Consider the following 18,856-nt stretch of genomic DNA (forward strand, 5'->3'; position numbering starts at 1 on the left):
TAACGTTAGATACTTTTATTACGTTGTATATCCATATTTTGACATGTATTACACAATTTTTACAACATGATATATTCTTATTCTGTAATGGTTTTTTTAACATTTTATAATGTAATGATTATATGATTATGTCAAATAAAAATTGCTTTTGTACTAAAGCTTTTCTTTTCTTTAACACGCATGACATTTTTAAAAATCTTTACAAGAACAGACATTCTGTATACATGTTTAGGTGTAGCGTTATGTTGGGTGTGTTTTGATAAGAGCATTTTAGGTTTGAACTGAAGCACTGATCTAAAGAAGACCTCTCCCTCCAAAGTTATCAGATTTCCTTAACTCATCGGCATGGAACTGGTCTACATCAAAGTGACAGTTTTGGGGAGAATGGCACCGAGAATAGGCCAAATAGTTTGGAATCCTGCTATGAGATGTCTGGAAAAAGGGGCCTGTAGGTAATAAAAAACTCTTTGAAGTGGACGAGAGCCAAAATCCCGACATAGAGCTACGAACCCGGGCCAACCGGCATTTCCAGAAGATGGCACGGATTGACATCAGTCATAAATCAAGCCCCCCTCCAATAGGACACTGGGGGCTGAAACCGAAATCAAATCTCAAAATTTCAAGAACCAATCACCTATTGATCTGACAGACTATAATGAACAGCGCACGGCCACTCTCTCTCTCTCTCTCACCTGAACCAGACTCTCTCTCTCTCTCTCTCACCTGAACCAGAAACTCGCTGCCACAGCTCAACCTGTAGCTCTGTTGCCCGAACCGGAACCAGAAACCAACCAAGTATTTGCCGGCAACTGAAGAGTTAAACTGGGAGAAGGAGATTGAGCCGTACGAAGAATTCTTTTAAAGGACTTTATAAAATAAAGAATTTTACAGACTGCGCATGCCCGCCTGTACCCACCTGATCAGTGGAGTTTTACAGCTGGACAATTGACTAAGTCGACTGTATACGAAAGTGTCAGTCATTTAAATAGCTATTGAGTCTTAAGAAACTTGACCCTTGGAACAAACAGGGACCTGCTTTCCTCAAAGACTTTGTCTTCAAGTAACTACGGTGGAACCCTGCTTACAAAGAAGATTTTGTGCACAACCTTGGAGCCTTCAAACCAGTGGAAAATCTATTTGGAAAAGACTCTACTTTCGCGAAACCCCAACTTCCAGGTGCATCGACTGAGTGGAAGTTCTTGGACAAAGCCGAACCGGACTGCCTTTGTTCCAAACCACACGGAATTCGTGCCGTGTGCTGTTATCTGAGCCCGAAGCCAGAGAGGCCTCTCTGCGACGAAGTTCAGATAAGTTTAACAGTTTGGAGTTTGTGATTCATGACATTTGAGAAATCAGTTAGAAATGTTAATCTGTGATTCACAACTCTAGAATGTGTAATACCATTTCGTTTTTTTAAATATAAATGTGTGTTGCATTATACTGTTTTGTTGATAATTTTAGAACTAAAATCTGTCAACGCCAAGAAATATCTTCTCATTCCTGTTTAACTGTTTAGTCTGAAATTGACACAAGTTAATAGACATTAGATTATTGGTGGCCCTGCCTATCCTTAATCATTGAATAATAATCAGTTAAGGGAAATTGTGGTAACATGTAATGATAGGATCTTTCTCGGCACCTAAACGTTAATGAGACTGATATATATATAACGAGAAGTTACCTGACATAAATACTGACCTGCGTAGTTATTTAATGTCTGACTAACAATACTAATGAGAGACTCACCTTCGTCTTACTAACCGGTATTGTAGTCAATGTGTTTATAACCTTTTTTGTTGAACGATTTGTGTGTTATCATATGCGATCCCATGGTCTTTGATTTGGTCACGGAAGTGATTTGTCTTTGATTTGTTGATCTAGAGTTGAATTTTAATTAGTTTTTCCCTTTTGTATAATTAGTGTAGTGCTACATTTAGTTTTTGTTTTTGGAATTGGTGTCTGCGTCCAATTATTACAGAAATTGAGTTCTACAAGATTCCAGGATTCGTGATAAGGTGATACTATAAATTAACTTCTTTAATTGAAATTTATAAGTGTACCTTACGCTACATAGGTATTTAACATTGTCATTATTAGGACACAATGTTTGAACTAACCAGGACACAGTTTTATAATTTTATCCTAAATCAGGGCCATACAGCGTCATAACATTTGTGTAGAGGAGACCTTTAGCTCTATGATATAAGAAAAACACACAGTGTTGACCGCAGGTTGTAGTCTGTAGACTTTTCACTTGGCGACAGTTTTAAACCGGTTCTTTACAATTGTTTATTAAAAAGTTTTTGATCGTAGCTGGAAAATGAATAAAATCTGGAGGGTTTCCGTAAGAATCAAAAAAGTCGCCGCGATGATCTTCCGTCAGATAAATAGCCAGCCAGTGCTCTCCAGGCATGGTTTCAGGGTGAGTGTTAATTATAAACAAGGCTGGTAAGTTCTTTAGCTTCAATTCAGGTAACTGATCGCAGGCATAGACTCCGTGAAACAGCTTCTTAGTGTAGGGGTTACAGTTCATGAGAGCCGTGAGCTCTCTGGTGTTCATGGTTAATAATAATCATAGAGCACATTCCTTCTCTGATTCACTTCTATAATATTGTCAAACACAGCGTACACAACCATATTTACAGTACCGGCTAGGGGTTGCTTAAAACATATTTCCAGTCTCATGTTTCCTGTTTTCACCATGGAGAAATGTTGCCCGCACTCTTCATCGGGGGTTAGGTTGAAGGCGTACAAAGTGTTGCCGTTGATGTATTCAGCGCGGTTTATCAGCAGAGGCTGGTCCTTCGGATGTCTCCCTGTAGCGAGAACTAGACTGTAATATTCACGGACCGCGCAACCATTTTCAAAATTGGGTTGAAAAGGTTTGGCGGGGACCTGCGTGCCATCAACATACAAAGCTATAAATTCTGCATTATAATGTTTAAAATTTAATGGATTCTTTGTATATGACCCTGTAAATGCGTCATTATCCACCAGCCCGATAATTACATGTTTTGGGAGCTTTCCGAGGAAGAGGTTTTCCTGATTCATAACGCGAGTTCCTGCCGCGATGCTTGCTGTAGAAAATGTTGCTCTTTTTTTTAGACCCGCGTTGGTGCCACCTGGATCCTTGACATCCATGGCGTCTGGTGTGTCTTTGGCAAACAGCCCGGGGCTGAACTGTTTGTTTAGAGTCTCCTCGCTATAATTAAGTATACACTCCATCAGTGCTCTATAGGGGTATGTATTACTGCTTTGAATTATCAGTCTATCCCCCAGGGTTACATCCACTTGCAAGACGATGGTGGCCACCGGGTAGTTGATAACCCCCACTTTGGCCTCCCTCTCGAAAGCCTGTCCTTCTTCAGTTACAATTTTACAAGTGAGTAAAATAAGGGTATTATTCAAATCTAAATATTCTTCACCATTACCGGTTATGAAAAATTCCAGAGGGGCGGATTCTGAAATGGCTGAAAGAGGCGGAATCTCCACATAGATGCTTTTATCGATACTCGTTTGTGTGTAAAGGACCGTAAACAGATCCAGTTCTGATTTCACACATTCTTCCGACATGTTGTGTACAAAAGCCATGATTAAAATATATATCCCGAACAGGTTCTTGACTTTCTTTTAGGTTTTCTTTTAACGGTCTTCTTCTTCTTCTTCTTTTTTGGCTGCCTACTCTTACGAGTTCTACTACGGTCTGTCGCTGAATAAGTAAGTCTCTGTCTTTTGTTAGCTACTTCTCTCCGCCCTCCGGGTGGGCGTCGTCGTTTACGAGAGCCTCTGGCCAGGACCATTAGACCCGAACCCTCCTGATTATCGTTGTTGTTGGATCTGGCCATAGCGCTGCTGATCACATCGCTTACGATGTGTTTGGCGGCTGATTTAAGATGCGGTTTCGCTATATCAAAACCTCTCCTGAGAAGAGGCATAGCCATCCTGAAAAGTCCTCGAAAGAGTCCACCTATTCCGCTCCCATACATCACATTAGCCCCAGGGAACCCTGGCAAACCGTTACCGGCCTGCATTTTGTAATAGTTGACATAGTCTTTAGGATCGACATAACCCCTCATGATAGTCATTTTAGCCGTGTACACAATGTTTCACAGGTCGAAAATGTAGTTTGCTTATAACCTTACCAAAACGGAAGGGTATGTCAGTATTCTGATCTGATTTCACTTCAATCGTAATATTGTCAAAAAGAGTCTAGGAGACAGGTACGTAGTATGGCTTGTCATAAGTAATTGTGACCACATTGTTGTTTTTACTCTTAATATGAACATTTCTTAAAAGGGGGATGTAACTATCCCCCACCCTCTGGTGTGAAATTATGTCCGTGTAGATATAAAGGGTGTAAAATCCTGCGCGGATATCCGCGGGGTATGGAGCTATTCTATCCTTAAATTCATCCTCCTTGTTGGTGTAAAACCCTAAAATCTGGCTTAGGTTACCGCTGGTTTTAATTCTTATCATAGATGCGGACTCCATGTAAACTTTATTATTAATCGAACTGTAATGTATTCTGACAGGTTGTTTCCCTCCAGAGATCTGTTTGTTCATCTCTTCTAATAAATTTTCAATAACCGCCTTGTAATGTGAAAGACCACTGTTTTTGAATTCCGACGTCCAAAATTGTAAAGACCGAGTCTTCATCGCGTACTACAGCCCAAGTGTGGGGGTACTGTATTTCCGACAACCCCACCTCCCAGGGCCCCCACAGTTCTATAGGTTTTACAAATTTGACCGTAAAACTAGAAACGTTGTTGTTAGGATAAATGTCGAGGGACGCGTTACTAGGCAGCATCACATAGAATCCTCCCTCTTCCATCTTCATGACCCATAATGAAAGATCCTCCATGAGCTTTCACTTGTATACCGGCCGTATATCCCACACCGCACTAGCCAAAACCCAGCTATTGAACTTTTCAGGCCACCCCGCCCATTTTACCAAAACATATTTTTTCCTGTTTTCAGTTTTTTTCCCTAAAATCTATTCTACTCTGAATACGTTATCATTCCCCACTACAATATTTTGTAACTCCTCCTCATAAAAAGTACCTTCTATAGTCTCCCCGTCGTAGTCTTTTTACCTGTACACCAGCGGGGTTCGAGCCACACGTTCGGTAATGGTGAAATATTCATCTGAAAAAGTTTGCTCATAACCTTTTACAAAGGGTCTCTGTAGCTTTGAAATTCTTACATCTCCTACTTTGAACTTGTAAACCTGTTTCTTTGAGGCTTTAAACGGACCATAGACATTTTTAAAGACCTTAAAAGAATTACTGTTATCCACCTCTACAGGTTTTATTTTAATATTTCTATGATAACTGTCGTTGTAAGCATTCACAAACTCTTGAACTCTATCGAGATACGTTTGAGTATTGTTAGCTGTGAAGTATCTCCACATTTTTGTCTTTATAGTTCTGTTAAATCTCTCCACAATCGAGGCCTTAAGCTCGTTTCCTGTGGTGAAATGATGTATTTTGTGTCTTTTCAAAAGATTCTGGAATTCTCTATTGAGAAACTCTTTACCTTTATCAGACTGTAGTTTTTTAGGACAGCGCCCCTGCAAGAGTATATCTTTCAAGGCCTGCGTAACAACAACGCCGGTTTTATTCCTCAACACTCGCACCCACGCATATTTTGATAATATATCTATACACGTCAACATAAATTTGACATATCCACCAGATCCACCTGCCATTGTGAATCTATGTCTGAAACATACACACGATTTCTTTTAAAGTTAATTCTAGCCGGTTTATGTAGGGTGTAAACATCTTGCGCAGACAACCACTTGGCCACACTTATCTTATCTGCCTTAATAGCCTTAACAGCCCTCTCCGGAATCCCTTCCGACCCCCCAAACTCCCAACTTTGGCGGGGTTGTAGTACAAATCCTTCATCCTAGGAGCTTTGCAAGACATTCTGTAAAAGCACACTAAAGTATTAAGAAAATGGCTCATTTTTTCATTTTCAGAGTACAACCCCATTTTTAAGCAATTGAGAAAAGTATGACACATACAGCAATTTTCCCCATTATTTAAACAAAAAGACATCAACTGATTGGTTACTTGCTCTATATCCACTACTACACCGGCTTTTATTTTATAAGTACACACATAGATTACATACATGTATAATACAATAATATGTGCTTTTTTAAAAATAAACAACCATTCATTAAACATGACTTGTAAAAGATTATATAAATGTTGATGAAATGGTCTAACATCGTTCCTTGCAACAGCTATCATAGCCGCCCAGTTTTCATACCCCTCAGTCTTTTTCACATCATCCATTAAATGCTCCAGGTTTGAAAGTTGAGCATCGTCGACAGTAAAAGCTGTAGTGAAAAAGTGCTCGTCGGCCACTTTCTTTTCCAATACTTTGTACAATAGGGCCCTCAGATTTGTCGCGGTTTGTTGGCGACAAATCCGGTTACAGAATCAATCCAGAACATTCCCCATCTTCAGGTGCTTTCAGTTGCTTTCAGCCTCTGAGTCGGTTTCGAACAGATCAAATTCCTTCTCCTTGTACTCTGCTTTACTTTCTTTACGGATGAAATATTCCTTCAGCTTGACGGAGGTTTTTCTGCTGCTCTCATCCAACACGTCGAACAGCTGGTTGAGTTTCTCTCTGATGTACGGCTCCTTTTTCAGCTCCAACAAAATTTCATCTATAATTTTCTGGACCTGCACGGGACAGACATACAGATGATGATAAGATAATGCTTTGACTAGCGCTTGTTTCAACCAAGGTTTGTTCAGTTTTTTGTAAATATCCTTGAAAAAGAGATAGAAATAATACGTTTCTGGTTCAAACAGACAGCTGTGTCTCATCTGGCTTGGATGATTCACTTCACACCCCAGGCAGACTTCTTTCAGGGCTCGATTGATGAGAGCATACAGTATATACACCAGGGCGTTCTTAATAATTCTACTTACTTCAGTGTGGACCTCTGGTCTAAAACCGTCGCCTTCGTCACGCCCCCCGGCAGGTTTGATGATCGTTGGTTTGCTCAGCGCTGGTTGAGGTGTTTCTAGAGCCATAGTACAGCTCTCCTGAGACGCCGCCACAAAAGCAGCGATGTTCGGGTATCTCTTTAGCCATGGAGTCGGTGGTGTTAGTTGTTACTTCCATTGAACAGCGGGCTGTTTCGTATTGAAGTAGTGGCGGGTAGCCGCAGTAAGAGTGCTCAGGCTGGTATAAAATGTCCGGATTGTAGGACCAAGGGAGGTCCTCGTTCGTAAGAGGGCTGTAGAGTCTCGTAACAGACATGCTCTTTTAATCTAAACCAAGAGCAAGGGGGGTGGCTACTTTTATACAATATTTTTACTACATCATGTATTACATCACAGTTAGACGGGTGGGGACGTGGGGGCAATGTCGACAAAGTCATTGTCGATGCCTTTGACAGCATGCAACCAACCCCCGCCACATTTTTGCCCGTCTTCGCAGTTGAAATGAAGTCTCTTTTTAACAGAGTCAAACTCTACATATTTCCTCAAGACCTCAAAACCCTCATTAAATTATTTTATGACCGTTTTCATTTTCGACCAATCCTGGGTGTAGAAATCAATTTCAGCAACATATTAATTTTCATCCTCAGGATCCATAAAAATAGGTTCAGCATCGTAAAAAAAAGCTAATTTGTTTGGCATAGCGTGTTTTCCTAAACACTATTCTGTTGTACCCTGTCATAGTTATAGTCATTACAGTTCTACTATGATTCACAGATAGAGCGCTTTCCCAGTCGTGACTTTCAAACATCAGAGGCAGCGGTGCAGTTTCACGATCTCTATTCCACTGTTTCAACGCCTCTAACGCTTTATCCACATCCCCTTGCCTTGTCCAGTCCTTTACATGCATCCAATCCTTGTAAGCGTACTCAATTCTGGTTACAAAAGGCGTAGACATCTCCTCACCAGATCTTAACTCAAAAAACTCCAGACCGACATATCCCTTGTCCATTTTAAAGCGGTATCCACGCGTTGTCTCATCATCCTCCAGAACCCAGATTCGGTCGAGTCTCACATCCTAACGTGAAGGAACCCTAGCCCGGGTTTTCCTCTCGGGTGTTTTCTCGTAGATAAAGTCGGACATGCTGAAGACCCAGAATCACTTCACACGTGTAAAGAGAAAAAATTATATTTTACTAAAGAATCAGTCTGGCTTAAATACAAATCTTTTGGAGGACTTGAAAAAACAGTTGAAGACCCCCCCCCCACCCACTTGTACATTCCTCTGTATGTCCTGTTAGCTCCGCCCCCACATATTTAAATTCTTCAAACCAGACTCTAACGTGATAGGCTATTCCTTCAGTGCCCTGTCAACTCCACCCCCAAATATACTAATTCTTCACCAATCCGAGGTTACTAAAGACGTAGACATATCCTCGCCACCCCCACTTGCTCAAAAAGCTCCAGACCGACATAACCCTAGTCCATTTGAAAGAGGTAACTGCTTTGGCCCTGTTGAAGAGACAGCCTTGCGGATCTCGCTTAAGTAGAAGTATCTATGTTACTAAAGAATCGGGAGGGCTTTAATAGAACTCTTTTGCAGCTTCACTCGCGTAGGGAAAAATAACTATTCTACTAAATAAATTGGGAGGACTTAAATACAACTCTTTTGGAGCTTCACTAGCTTAGGGAAAAATATCTATGTTTTCTAAAAAATCTGAAGGGTATATATAGCGCTCTTTTGGAGCTTCACACGTGTAGAGAAAAATAGCTATTTTACTAAAGAATCAGTCTGGCTTAAAAACAAATCTTGTGCAGGGTTAGAAAAACAGTTGAAGAACCGCACCACCCTGTACATTCCCTCGGAATCCATCAATATGGTAATTATTCTGTGACGCGGTACAAGCACCCACCACCCCCTAGGAAGGAGACCCCCACCCCCTAGGAAGGGCCCCCCCCAAGTTCAACTCAAGTTCAGGTCAAAGGATAAATCCCCCGCAGCCCCCCTTTCGAAAACATGCCTTATATTACTACTCATGTTCTCCGGTGTCCAGCTCTGTTTTGGTTTTCGGTGCCTTTCTGCGCGCCGCTCTCGGCCAGGGTATTTTCAACACCTGAGAGGTCTGGACAGGCTCCCCATGGCTCGTTGGTCTAGGGGTATGATTCTCACTTTGGGTGCGAGAGGTCCCGGGTTCAACACCCGATGAGCCCGTCTGGCCTGCCCCTTCTCTGTTTTGCGGTCCCTGGACAGGTCGCTCTCTGTGGGAGTCTGGGTCCTCTTCGTAAATGCAGGGCTTTTGACCTCAGATGCTGTTGCCAGTGTTTTCTTCTCTTTGAAACAAATGTGTATTATACAGGTTTTTGTTGTTGTTGTTGAGGAGCAGGGGCACATCTAGTGTATTGTGGAGGAGAGGAAAGAAATGTGGTTTTCCGGCTTGTTATGGAGACCTTTGCTGAACGTGTACACCTGAGCTGCACCGAAGGAGAGGCATTCTTTTGAGTTTTTTGTGGTCCTGTCTCACTGGGGGAGCGGTTACTGTTCTAGATAGACACGTCAGCACCACAGTCCATGGTATTTGTCAAAGAGCGTAGGTTTCCCGGTCTGCCTCAAGCAGGTATGCCCTTGCCAAGGAGAGGTTGTGAAGCCGCTCCTTCAGTTGGCTCGTTGGCGTAGGGGTATGATTGTCACTTGTTGTTCTCTCCCTCAGAGGGAGGTAGATCAGCTATGTGCGGTGCCAGAGCTGCTAATATCATGTTCTCCGGTGTCCCGCTCCGTTTTGGTTTTCGGTGCCTTGCTGCGCGCCGCTCTTGGCCAGGGTATTCTCAACTCTATTGAGTTGTTTGCGGTCCTGCCGGACCATGCTCTCCGTGCTGTCTCACTCGGGGAGGGGTTACCTTTCTGGATAGACACGTCAGCACCGCAGTCCATGGTATTAGTCAAAGAGCGTAGGTTTCCCGGTCTGCCTCAAGCAGGTACGCTCTTGCCAAGGAGAAGTTGTGAAGCTGCTCCTTCAGTTGGCTTGTTGGCGTAGGGGTATGATTGTCACTTGTTGTTCTCTCCCTCAGAGGGAGGTAGAACAGCTATGTGCGGTGCCAGAGCTGCTGATAGAATGTTCTCCGGTGTCCCGCTCTGTTTTGGTTTTCGGTGCCATCGCTGCGAGTCCAATCTTGCTGCTTCTTGAATTCCTCAGCAACACAGATGAAACGTTCAAACAATCTTTTCATTTTCATTCGATTCAGTTTGCATTTTACAAAAGAGGCAAAACGTGGAAGTAACTGAACCAGCTTCATCCGGACATTGGGTCATGCGTGGGTTTAAAGTTACGACATGAAAATCAATGAAACGGACTTCCCAGTGCTTTGAGAGTGTAGAAATGACAGTTTGAGTGTTTTTTTTGGAAAGAGATACAAGGTTTGGGAGCAGCCTCTCGCCGGTGGGGATGTAGCTTAGTGGTAGAGTGCATGTATGAGGTCCCCGCGTTCAATCCTCTAGGCCGTCTTTTAACTTAGGAAGTAGTGAAGAAATCGGTAGCCTGGGATTAATCACTCGTTCTCGTTTAGGGCTTATACGCACTCTGTACCGTCATTCTCAGAGACACACAATGTGTATGCATGCAAAGTGAAAAGTGAAAGAAACGACGAGATGGCAAGCACCCACAGCTGGTCCAATTGGAGTGCCCTCGAAAGGCTAGAGCGTTTTGTTTACGGCACCGTGAACCTCTTGAGCTTCATGTTGACGCACATACGATCTAAAACCCACGTCTTGTCCACGTCTGTAGGTGAAGTCATAGACAGACAGTTGTCAAAGCTAGGGAATTATTGGGCACTGATGCCAGGTGTGATACCTATGAGGTACACGCACTAACAGTGAGCTATAGGGCTCTGCTATGCTGAGTGTTGCTTCGTGGATAGAGCGACTATCTCGCTAGTAGTAGTAGGGGTAAATTAAAGCATTCCAATTGGAGTGCCCTCGAAAGGCTAGAGCGTTTTGTTTACGGCACCGTGAACCTCTCGAGCTTCATGTTGACGCAAATACGATCTAAAACCCACGTCTTGTCCACGTCTGTAGGTGAAGTCATAGACAGACAGTTGTCAAAGCAAGGGAATTATTGGGCACTGATGCCAGGTGTGATACCTATGAGGTACACGCACTAACAGCGAGCTATAGGCTCTGCTATGCTGAGTGTTGCTTCATGGATAGAGCGACTATCTCGCTAGTAGTAGTTATCAAAGCATTCCACTGCCTAACCCAACAGAACACACACAAACTTTGGACATCAACATACTTTGAACACCACTGTTTCACGGGACACTGTTTTGACCTGTGACCTCGTGGCGCAACGGTAGCCCGTCTGATTCCACATCAGAAGGGTGCGTGTTCGAGTCACGTCGGGGTCAGTGTTTTGTACAACGGGAAGGCCCAACGCCAGAGTTGCAATAAAAAGTACACAAGCGGCAACGTGAATTCACAAAGCACCTAAATGTCACTGATTTTGCCACTCTCACACTTGCCATTAGGAACAAAGGAATGTACCTAGCCATGTACTTTGAACTATTGCTGCCACCTGTCCGCTGCGAATGTGCAACTAAAGGTACCTGTTTTGCGTTGACTGGGAATTGAACCTGGGTCAACTACTTGGAAAGCAGCTATTCTTGCCACTATACCACCAACAGTGCTGCAGAATGGCCAACCAAAGTCAAATTCCACATGAATGTGATGCCAGCATTCCGTGCCAGAATGACATCATTCCATTTGGCAAAGCATAGATGTTTGCGAAAGCGACCATTGGATGCACTTTCCTGTTCATGACTGCGGAGGGAGCTTCTCCATGCAACATAGCAGCTTTTGCATTTCACAATACCATTACCTTTCCTGGGGTAGCATTACATGGAATTGAACACCAGGAAGGAAAGCTAACTGCTCTAGGTGAGGCTTGAACTCACAACCTCGGCATGACACTGCGTATTGCTCTATTAGTACCGTGCACTAACCGATTGCACCACAACAGCCAGAAAATTGGTCCAAGAAAGGATGTATAGCCGCATCCCACTGAGTCAGAAGAAAGCCCAGGGAAGTTGGTAGATTGACATGCATCCTTGCTTACCATTTCGAATGCCAGTGTTCCTAGTATTCCACATTAGCCCAATTTGTGAAGGAAAGATATGTGGACAAGATTGACTTTCCTGAGTAACTGTGTGCTAGAAAATGCATGAAAGTTAATAGGATGAACAGTCACAGAAATTCACAAGTCAGCTCTTCACCTTGACACGAAGCCATACATAGAATATTCAAAATCCAGGTCATCTTTCCATACTCAATTTATGAGAAAGGTATGGACCTAACCACACGATTCAAGTACCAGTGTGGGGAAACAAGAGGTGAAGCGCAGCATGTCGGGTGCACCAGCTGGGAATCGAACGCGAGTCACAAGAATGGGAATCTTGTATGATACCACTACAGCACTGCAAAGTAGCACTTTTCAGGCTTTCCAATGGAGTGACAGTGATTCCAAAACCTCCATCTCCATCGCTGCGAGTCCAATCTTGCTGCTTCTTGAATTCCTCAGCAACACAGATGAAACGTTCAAACAATCTTTTCATCATTTTCATTAGATTTACTTTGCCTTTTACAAAAGAAGCAAAACGTGGAAGTAACTGAACCAGCTTCATCCGGACATTGGGTCATGCGTGGGTTTAAAGTTATGACATGAAAATCAATGAAACGGACTTCCCAGTGCTTTGAGAGTGTAGAAATGACAGTTTGAGCCCCAGAGCGCGAAGCTGTGTGGTGTCGTGGCTGGCAACAGGAGTCTTCTTGGGGTTGTTTCCCTCTCTCCCTCAGAGGGAGGTGAAACAGCTGTGTGCGGTGCCAGAGCTGCTGATAGCATGTTCTCTGGTGTCCCGCTCCGTTTTGGTTTTTGGAGCCTCGCTACGCGCCGCTCTCGGCCAGGGTATTCTCAACTCTTTTGAGTTGATTGCGGTCCTGCCGGACCATGCTCTCCCTGCTGTCTCACTCGGGGAGGGGTTACCGTTGTAGCGTTATGTTGGGTGTATTTTGATAAGTGCATTTGGGCTCTGAGCTGAAGCACTGATCTAAAGAAGACCCCCCCCCCCCCAAAGTAATCAGATTTCCTTAACTCATCGGCTTGGAACTGGTTTACATCAAAGTGACAGTTTTGGGGAGGATGGCGCCGAGAAGAGGCCAAATAGTTTGGAATCCTGCTATGAGATGTCTGGAAAAAGGGGCCTGTAGGTAATAAAAAACTCTTTGAAGTGGACGAGAGCCAAAATTCTGACATAGAGCTACGAACCCGGGCCAACCGGCATTTCCAAAAGATGGCATGGATTGACATCAGTCATGAATCAAAACCCCCTCCAATTGGACACTGGGGGCTGAAACCGAAATCCAATCTCAAAAATTCAAGAACCAATCACCTATTGATCTGACAGACTATAATGAACAGCGCACGTCCTCTCTCTCTCTCTCACCTGAACCAGAAACTCGCTGCCACAGCTCAACCTGTAGCTCTGTTGCCCGAACCAGAACCAGAAACCAACCAAGTCTTTGCCGGCAACAGAAGAGTTAAACTGGGAGAAGGAGATTGAGCCGTACGAAGAATTCTTTTAAAGGACTTTATTAAATAAATAATTTTGCAAACTGCGCATGCCCGCCTGTACCCACCAGATCAGTGGAGATTTACAGCTGGACAATTGACTAAGTCGACTGTATACGAAAGTGTTCAGTCATTTAAATAGCTATTGAGTCTTAAGAAACTTGACCCTTGGAACAAACAGGGCCCTGCTTTCCTCAAAGACTTTGTCTTCAAGTAACTACGGTGGAACCCTGCTTACAAAGATGATTTTGTGCACAACCTTGGAGCCTTCAAACCAGTGGAAAATCTGTTTGGAAAAGACTCTACTTTCGCGAAACCCCAACTTCCAGGTGCATCGACTGAGTGGAAGTTCTTGAACAAAGCCGAACCGGACTGCCTTTGTTCCAAACCACACGGACCTCGTGCCGTGTGCTGTTATCTGAGCCCGAAGCCATAGAGGCCTCTCTTCAACGAAGTTCAGATAAGTTTAACATTTTGGAGTTTGTGATTCATGACATTTGAGAAATCAGTTAGAAATGTTAATCTGTGATTCACAACTCTAGAATGTGTAATACCATTTAGTTTTTTTAAATATAAATGTGTATTGCATTAAACTGTTTTGTTGATAATTTTAGAAATAAAATCTGTCAACGCCGAGAAATATCTTCTCATTCCTGTTTAACTGTTTAGTCTGAAATTGACACAAGTTAATAGACATTAGATTATTGGTGGCCCTGCCTATCCTTAATCATTGAATAATAATCAGTTAAGGGAAATTGTGGTAACAAGTAATGATAGGATTTTTCTCGGCACCTAAACGTAAATGAGACTGATATATATATATATATATATATATATATATATATATATATATATATATATATATATCGAGAAGTTACCTGACATAAATACTGACCTGCTTAGTTATTTAATGTCTGACTAACAATACTAATGAGAGACTCAACTTCGTCTTACTAACCGGTATTGTAGTCAATGTGTTTATAACCTTTTTTGTTGAACGATTTGTGTGATATCATATGCGATCCCATGGTCTTTGATTTGGTCACGGAAGTGATTTGTCTTTGATTTGTTGATCTAGAGTTGAATTTTAATTAGTTTTTCCCTTTTGTATAATTAGTGTAGTGCTACATTTAGTCTTTGTTTTTGAATAAATTTGACAATTTATATCTTTGGAATTGGTGTCTGCGTCCAATTATTACAGAAATTGAGTTCTACAAGATTCCAGGATTCGTGATAAGGTGATACTATAAATTCACTTCTTTAATTGAATTGTATAAGCGTACCTTACGCTACATAATTGGTGCCCCGTGTGAGGAATCTTAGACTGAAAAGAACTAGTTTCTGTAATAGTTATTGGATAGCTTTGTCCAGGAATCCAGATTCCAAAGTTTTGAAACATGAAAACTTTTGTAGGCACGATACACTGTTTGTACTCTAGAGGGCGCTCTAGAACTGCCCACGAGGTATGTGTATGTTTTCCAAAGTCACAAAAGGTTAAGTCTGTTTAGTTACTTGTGGTAAATTGTTGATATTCTAAGTTTTGGCATTAGAGTCATTTAGTGATTAATCTCTTACTGTTTGGTTGGGTTGTTACTGATTAACCAAAAACAATGACGACCCAAATGTCCCCATGTGAAGCATTGATTATGAAAGTATCAGGGATTGAGATCTCCGAATACATTGAAAGCCTAGGCGGTTTTGACTTTGATGAAGTAGAGTCGCGTCGAACTCAGTTGTTGAACGACACTACGACACAACTCGAAAAAGAAGAGGCGATAGATGTTGTGAAGGTTGTGTCTAGCTTAGCGCTTGCGAGCTCAAGGCTAGTGGATTTGAGCATAAGTAAATTTGAAAAATTGAAAAAGCTAGGAGAAAAGTATGCGAAAGTGAAAGACGAAAGAGCCGAACTGCATGGAATGGCTTTAGAACTCGAAGGAAGACTAGAGGCTTGTGGAAATCAAGTCATTATGTTGGATGCTGAAAGAAAGGATTTAATTGAACAAAGGGAGCAATTAAGAAATGAATTAAGAGAATGTCAAGAAGAATTTGAAACAATTCTGAGTCAAGTAAAAGATCTGCAAAATGACAGGGATAAAGAAGCGGAAAATAAGAGGATAGCTGTCAAGGATCGTGATGTTTTGGAAGTGCGTCTTCACAAAACCGTCATGGAGAAATATAAGGGTACTTTAAAAATGGAGATACTTGAAGGCGAGGTCAGACATTTTAAAAGGGACAGTGAAGAAACAAAGAGAGTAAATCAGGAGCTTAGGGGAGAACTCAGATCACGTGATGTTGAAAATGAGTATCTCAGGCAACAAATAGAGGCCCTAAAAACTGCATCTCGGTGGGCTGCAAAGCCGACCCCAGACAGTAAAAGGGAACAGCCCAGGATACGGAGTCGCACACCGTCTCCATATCTAAGCCCTGGTTTGCCTCGCCGTGATCTGTCCCCTGCCCGTAGTCAGTCCCCACCCAGGGCAAGGAGCCCATCGCACAGGCGAAATTCCTCCCCCGAGAGTCCGGACCGAAAGGTTGACATGCGACAGCTGAGAGAGCTGGCTAAAGATTGTGAGGTTTTTAACCCAGCAGACAAGGAAGGAAATGTCTCAGTGTATATTAAGGACATTAAGTATGCTTTGTGTTTCTATCCTGATGCTACGGAGAAGGAGAAGGTTCTCCTTATCCTCAAAACTACCTCTCTCCAAGTCCATTCTTGAATGGAGAGGCAAGGGTCCGTGGTCTGCGATAGTTTTCCGCGATTTTGCAGAGCATTAATTAGGGACTATTCCAGGTTCTTTGACCCGGTGGCAGCAGTGACTGCCGCACACCAGATCAAACAGGGTAAATACGAGTCCCCCCGCGATTATTATGAGAAAGTGAGGAAAACCTATTTTGCGGGTCAAGATCGACCCGGGGCAGAAGAAGAGGTGAACTTTAAGGGTTTGTTTGTTGCTAATTTGTTTCCAGCGATTAAGGAAATGATCATATTACATGCAGACGCTATGCATATGAACATGGCCGAAATCGTAAAATGGCACAAAATGCTTGGGAAAGCAAGTACAATAGTGCTTCTGATGGTAAAGACACAAGCACCCGAGTACTGGCAGTGCACTCTGAGTGCCCTGTTTCTCCACTGGAGTTAAAGGGGGCCGGGATGCCCAAGGACAGAACCCGAGACCCCCAGGCTTACAAGGAAAAGTATGAGGAAAAGCAATCTGCTCCTAGCCCAGTTGGGTCAACTCAATCTCTGAGCAAGGCTGCAGGTTCTGAGCTGCTGCAATGCTTAGCTCTGCTCTCGTTGCCCCCTCTTCCCAAAATGGAAATTAGTAGCCAGGGTAAAGGGCCGGACCTGCCACCTGAGCTGGGACTAGCTCCGTAGCCACCCCCTGTCCCCGCCTCTGTGTGTTTGATTGGATGGGAGGAATGGCAGGGGGGTTTCCCTGACACATCAGCTCACTGGTACCTCCTAGTGGGGGAAGCTGCCTGCAAGCAAGCTGAACCTTTGACGATGTTACTGGGTGACGTGACACAGAGAGGCAGAGACAAGCGAGTTTACATAGAAGTGACCATTGAGAGTGTGTGGAAGTGTGGAGCCTTGTTGGACACTGGGGTTTAAATTTGTTTAATGTCCGCCACCACATTTGGCGACCTGAAACAAATTATGGAAACCTCAGACCAACAACTGAAAGTGGAAGCTTGTAGTGTGAACATTACAAGTTACACAGAGACTAAGGCACAGCTCAATCGAAAGGCGTGGTTAGAATTCCCTTTTGGGAAGATGAAATTCGTTCACCCAGTCTATATTTCCCAATTTGAAACCGAGAAGTTGATCATTGGTCAGGATCTTTTGAACAGGTTAGCACCACTTATCGATTGTAAACGGAACAAGTTGTGGGCTCAAGTGCAACCACCAAAGCAGGTGGAATTGAATGACATACATGATACAGCCACCAAGGTACTTCCCAATGAGACCATTTTTGTGCATGTCCCTAAAGGGGGTATCACTCAATTTAATGATTTAGCTCAGTACCAGTTAGACTCTGAGCGATATGAAACTGAATTTGAAATTGTAGACGCCTTCCGGGGACACAATTTTAAATTGGACAGTGTTCTTAGCGAAAGGGTAAGAGTGGAAGGCACTAAAATCATAGAGTTTGCAATAGACCAAACCAGTTTGCAAACCACCCTCCTAGAGTCACATGAGAGAAAGCACAGGCTGTCTCACAGCTGGGGGGTCAGGGATGTGGTATTTATAATGTTGCTCCTGAGCGGCTGGATCATAACAGAAAGTGTGATATGGATGCTAGCCAAGCATCTGTGGGTATTGCACAGCAGAGTGCATAACTTCAAAGGAGAACCGGCTTACCATGTAAGCCAACCATTCAACCCTAGGTCCCTGCCCACTATAGGCATTGGTGATGGTGATAGTGGAGGTCAGGTGCCCGAATAACCTTTGAATTCCCAGTAACCTCCCTCTGTTAATCAACTTCCCCCTATTGGTTACCGTCAGTAACCACACTCAATATACTTAGTAATACTAATACCAATTGTTTTTTTTGTTTTTTTGTTTTAATGTACTTGTGTTATAATATGTAACCTGTATATGTGCTAGTATAGGATTGTCAATTTGTTTGGAATACATTCTGCTTAAATAATGAACTATTAGTTTGTTTTCTTTGATTTCTCGGGGTCATGAATGGTGAAGTCCACTGTTGAATTCTGTTACATAACTTTGAGATAAATGCTTAACGTCTTATTTTGTCTTGAAGGGGATAACGTCCTAGTCGACCTCAGTCCCATTAAGGAAAGGGGGTATGTAGCGTTATGTTGGGTGTATTTTGATAAGAGCATTTGGGCTCTGCGCTGAAGCACTGATCTAAAGAAGACCTCTCCCCCCCAAAGTTATCAGATTTCCTTAGCTCATCAGCTTGGAACTGGTTTGCGTCAAAGTGACAATTTTGGGGAGGATGGCACCGAGAAGAGGCCAAATAGTTTGGAATCCTGCTATGAGATGTCTGGAGAAAGGGGCCTGTAGGTGATAAAAACTCTTTGAAGTGGACGAGAGCCGAAATCCCGACATAGAGCTATGAACCCGGGCCAACCGGCATTTCCAAAAGATGGCATGGATTGACATCAGTCATAAATCAAGCCCCCTCCAATAGGACACTGGGGGCTGAAACCGAAATCCAATCTCAAAAACTCAAGAACCAATCACCTATTGATCTGACAGACTATAAAGAACAGCGCACGGCCTTTCTCTCTCTCTCTCACTCACCT

At 43.0% G+C, this 18,856-nt stretch overlaps 1 non-coding gene across 1 annotated transcript; it reads left to right on the top strand.

Moving 5' to 3' along the window:
• Positions 1-11,291: 11,291 nt before the first annotated feature.
• Positions 11,292-11,363, top strand: trnaw-cca (transfer RNA tryptophan (anticodon CCA)). The gene has a single exon. It is a non-coding gene; the product is annotated as a tRNA-Trp (tRNA).
• Positions 11,364-18,856: the final 7,493 nt, after the last annotated feature.

Source organism: Amia ocellicauda, chromosome 16 (assembly GCF_036373705.1).
Source record: "Amia ocellicauda isolate fAmiCal2 chromosome 16, fAmiCal2.hap1, whole genome shotgun sequence".
Classification (NCBI taxonomy): domain Eukaryota; kingdom Metazoa; phylum Chordata; class Actinopteri; order Amiiformes; family Amiidae; genus Amia; species Amia ocellicauda.